Raw genomic sequence first — 5411 nt, forward strand, 5'->3', positions numbered from 1 at the left:
TCATACTTCTAACCACGTAACCTGCGTGGTTAGACCACATCTGGGTCTCAGTTGTTGGTCACTTTCCCTTGTGAAACCACTGAATGGCCTGGCCTTGCCTACCTTAAAGCTATATGATTCTATCTTTAAGTCATTAAGGTAATGGATCTGGCTGATGCTCACACAATGTTTGAAGAAATGACTAGATCCAGCTATGTATTAACAACAGTAACATATTTTTGTTTGCAAACTTTTCATGTCTAGCTTTTTTAATCTCCCTAGACAAGAATTCAATTTCTTGTGATTTCTCAGGGTCATTTGAGGTAGAAGATGTAGAAAATTTAATATATATTAGTAGTATTTTTTTAAACCATTAAGCCATAACAAAACTAAGCACTGGTTAAGTCAATATATATTTGCAAGACCAATCTCGAAATGAGAAGCTGTTGCAGTTAATTAAGAGAATATTGTTGGTTTTTTAGAAAATGGGTTACATAATCTAAAGCAGTTGTACATTAGAAGTTAGCATAAATATAAGATAAAATTCTTGGGTAACTTAAAATTCTCACATAATATGACAAGCAATCAAACACGTCAGTATTAGAGAAACTTTCTTTCTACTCAAGAAAAGGAATATATTTAGTGCTAGTATAACATCAGAAGAGTAAGAAGCCTTGCCTTTAGTCTAGGAGACTAAAATTGCTCCTCCAAACTTCAGTATTTGCATGAACACCTTTGAGTGTAGATAACCACTTCGGATCATTTCACATTGAGCCTCCCGTCATTGTAAACTCAGGTGGAATGTGTTATACACAAAATTATTTTATACAATGGTTCATGTATTGATGGTTATATTAGAAAGTGGTATATTTTCTTGCTTGGTAAATTATCCTGAAGGTCTTCATGATTATATATATATATATATATATATATATATATATATATATATGATATTTTATTTATATCATGAATCTTATACTTGCGGATTTCATAGATACAGAATTCCTGTCATGTATAGAAGGCACTGTTCAGCAGTGGATAGTCCTTCTATCCCCTTTTCTGAGATGTTCCATTACTGATGATATAAGTACAACAGTGTTGTAGGTACACCAGTGTTGATGTTTGGCACCACATGTTCACTAAGCCTTTGCTAAATGACCTCTGTATTGGTCCACCTCTGTTGGCTGCCAATTAAATGAAAGCTTCATTTATAAGATGTGTGAGCTGCTCTTATTGATGGGTATAATGATAAGCATTCAGAGGAGAATTAGACATGATTTTTGTTTAGGAAAACAGCAGTAGTAGTTTCTGCTCACATGTCAGTGACCTCTCTAGTCACAAATAGTTGCCTAGGTTTGCATTTTCAGGTATAAATTCCTTCACATTGAGTGGGCCTTCAGTTCAATAAGACATCTCTTGGCTACTTCAACGTTAAAAGTGCCACTATTACACTGGTTTATAATAATTGTCTTCATCTTCCTTCTAATGGCTAAGCACCAGTGCCTTTGTCTTTATGGTAGTTTGAGGTCCCATCATTCTAGTGACTATAAGGATGCCAAGATCTCTGACAAACTTTCTGTTACTTTTTATCCCCTGCAAACAGCCATGCCTGTACTTAATTTTTATTTTATTCTTCTTTCATTAGCTCTTCCATTGATTCAGTGCTGACAGAAACAGCTCTTGGACTTCCAGAGAATACCCAGTATGATGCAGCAAAGTCCAGTTCATATGTCCTCTTCTCTGATCTTGCTTTTCTGTTGTCATTTTAGTTTCATAGACTTTTTTGATTTGTTAGGGTTTTTGTTGGTGGTGGTGGTGCTTTTTTTTTTTTTGTTTTTTTTTTGTTTTGTTTTTTTTGTTTTTTTTTTTTTATTTTTTTTATTTTCTGAAAACCCTGGTATTTCACCTTAACTTATTTTGGATAATATTTTTCCTTATTTATGGGATCTGTCCTAACAGATAAGAAAATAAATTTTTCATGGTATTATAGTCTGTTACTGATAAAATATATCTGCCCTATCTTCTGATTTGCCCATCACCCCTAGTTCAGTGCACAGTATCTGATTCATGTATCTGTTATTCTTTCTTGATGCTACATTGGTATTTATCAGCCAGATTCTACAACAACCTCAACATATATCTTTGCTCATGCCTTGGCAAACATCATACCACTCTATGTATGATAGCGACTCAGGCTGAAACTCTCTTTGACAGAGATCCCCAGATCTAAGAAGAGGGTTGCAGGATGGTAAAAATACTGGTCTGTAATAGTATGAGAAGGGCAGGTTTAGTCTAAAGAGTTGGCTCCATAGGGCACTGGCCAGTCCAGTGACCCTTCAGGTAATTCCAAAGGAAGTCTGGAGTTGGGAGTTATCTCCATATCACTTAAAAATGCTGAGTTTCAAAATTTGCAATTCCAAGGTAGTATCCACAGTTTCATTCCTGTCTAGATGTTAGACCCACTCCCAAAACATAATTTTGAATAAATGCAACTTTTTGTTGAATGAATATCCACAAAATAAATTAACATTTTTCTATTCTACCAGCAGTGGGAAAGAGATGCATTGTTGAAGAATAGATAACTAGGGTAGAAAACATAGTATCTATTACTCTTCCTCTTCCTCTCTCCTTCCCTCCCCTTCTCTCTTCTGTAGGTAAAATGGCTGGAGAAATTGCAGGGCGGGTTCCTCATGCCAGGCTGTGTGTAGTTGGCTGGGAACACTCTGGGTTCCTCCAGCTAGAAGTTAGGCCCGGCTGCTCACTAAAGGCCTCTCCACGGTTCCTCACGGCGTGGACCCAAACACGAGAAAGTCTTTGGGTTTCCAAAAGGAGTTTATTGGCATGCCATATCATGAATGGATCTGGATACACCCCCCCCCCAAAAAAAAAAAAAAAAAAAAAAAAAAAAAAAAAACAGGGCAGACCTGAGTTAAATAGGTAGGGAAAGAGGGGGAAGGGGTTGGGGAGGAATGCTTAATTGACTCCACCCTTTGGCCTTCAGGTACCTCATTAGTATGTAAATTTCTCTAGGGCCTGAGGCCTGTTTATCATGCCCTCCACCTGTGTCCTGTGACTGAAGGGTATAGGTTGAATGGAGATTAGACCTCATGTCAGGCCTGACACTCTTCCTTCCTTCTTTTCTTAGATTCTTTCTCTCTTTTTTCTTTATCTTCTCTGTTCTATACATTTGCAATTGATTAGTGTTAAATTGTATAGTTATTTTAATTTTGTATTGTGTGATTTTGAAGACCCCCATACTCGGGAGACCCTTTCTCAAGTCTCAGGAGATCACGACCACCCTAAGATCACAAGAAACCATATCTGGATGCAATCAGCAGAGGCTTTATTGAAGAAATTGGCCTGCGGTCAAACCACAAGCTCTCTCTCTGAAGAGCAAGGTTTGTTTGGCCTATAGTGACCGGTTAAGGGGTCTTTTAAAGAGGAAAACTACAAACCAGGGGAGTGGGGAGGGGGTGAGGGGTTGCCAAGGATACATAACATAAGAATAGCGAAACATTCCATAGAAACCCACCCTGAAAGGTTAATAGCCATGGAAATTACTTAGTACAATCATTTTTCTCAAAAATGTAGTCTTACCAAGTCACTGTCCCCTATACTGTCATTACAAAATATTTCTCACTTCCTCCAGACACAGCCCCACCTAGATGGCTTGTATTTTTTATGGTCAGGAATGTATCTTCCTGCTTCGGGGCTCCCCCACACCCACAGGTAGGCCTGCTGCCCAAGGCTTGAGGAATGTAATCCAGCAAGTGTCCTCTGATTCAGGGGCAATGTCCTTCACCTGGAATGTGTCCTGGGGTAGTGAAAATCTTACATGCAGTTCCGCTTTCTGGAACTTACATTTTTCTGTCCAGTTCTAAGGGCAAAGAAATCTACACATATTTCATAAAATGGCCTTTATAATTTTTCACTCTACAATTTCATGCTATTTTGTACATTATTCTTATTTTTCTTTGTTGGTTAATGACATTCTTCTTAATTTCATTTTACAAGACAAGAAGTTCTTCTGTACTATATGGTTGATCTTAATTTTTCTCTATTTGTCATGGTCCCCCCCCCATAATATACTTTTTTTTTTAATTCTTTTTGTGAATGAGTTAAAAAATCACGTTCCTTTTGAAGCCTTTTTAATATGAACTCTGTAACACAGTGAACTACAAATGCAGTTTGTTCATTCAGTTAATTAACTCCAGCCATCATAACAAAGTGTTAGAGCCTAGGTGACTTAAAAAAATAAAAACAGATTTCAAAGCACTGGAGACTCAAGTTTCAGATCAGGGTACCACTATGGTGAGGTCCTGGTGAGACTTGTCTTTCTGGACTGTGCACAGCCACTTTATTGCTCTGTGCCTAGGGCTCAGTGAGTTCTTTCTTACAAAGGTACTAATCCTGTTTGGAGGGTGTCACTTTCATGACCTGATCACATCTAACCTAATTATCCCCCAAAGGTGCAATCTCCAAAATAACTGTAGTGTTCTGGGTTGTGCATTAACAACAAAATTCTGTGGGGATAGAATTTAGCTTGTGGAAAACATTATTTAGAAAAGAACTTACCACATTGTGTCAGTGTGCAGATTATCAGGATGTAAACCATGAGCTTTTGAAATGATGGTGTAAACTTATTTACTTTCCAGTGACTAGCACAGAGACATACATTGGGGTATACTAAAGTCCGAATGATTCTATATGCTATATTTTCCACAATTTATATGAAATGGCCAGTTAAGGTCTAGAATAATATATTCTTAGTAGGATATTGGTAACTTTCAAGGATCAAAGCTGTGATAATGATGAATTAGAAAAAAATGTGTGCTTGAATTTAATAGAATGCTCCACAAAATTGTGAATTAGATGAATAGTGAATATTTTAGTATTTCTTTTTACTTTACTTCCACAAGGAGAGAGATTATCTATGGAGTTTTAATGTATATCTTCTGCTCTGAGCAATTTATCACACTGATATAAAACTGAAGATGAAATTGAATATGATGATAATTTTCTACAATAAATAGCTACCTGGTTCAGCCTGAAAACAAATGACAAAGACCTCTGAGGAAGATCTCAGGGAGTATACTTTGGATAAATGTATTTCTGAATTGCTCACCAGCCAATTACTGAGTGCATAAGATGGTAAATGGGGTGTAGGTTAGAAAGTGGTAGTGATGATCACTTTTATGAATGTGCTCTGTTATATATTTTACAATACATATAATTTAGATATATATGACATACAATTTAATGACATACAATTTAAATATATAAGTGATCTATAATATTTTCACATTATGATAGAAATTCATTTATTGATAAATTATGATAGCAATAAGTAGCAAGTAAATACGTGACATTTTTGTTTTGCTTTGTTTTATTTTGTTTTTGTTTTGTGTTGTTGGGACACAGGGTCTCTCTAT

This window comes from Arvicanthis niloticus, chromosome 14 (assembly GCF_011762505.2).
Source record: "Arvicanthis niloticus isolate mArvNil1 chromosome 14, mArvNil1.pat.X, whole genome shotgun sequence".
Classification (NCBI taxonomy): domain Eukaryota; kingdom Metazoa; phylum Chordata; class Mammalia; order Rodentia; family Muridae; genus Arvicanthis; species Arvicanthis niloticus.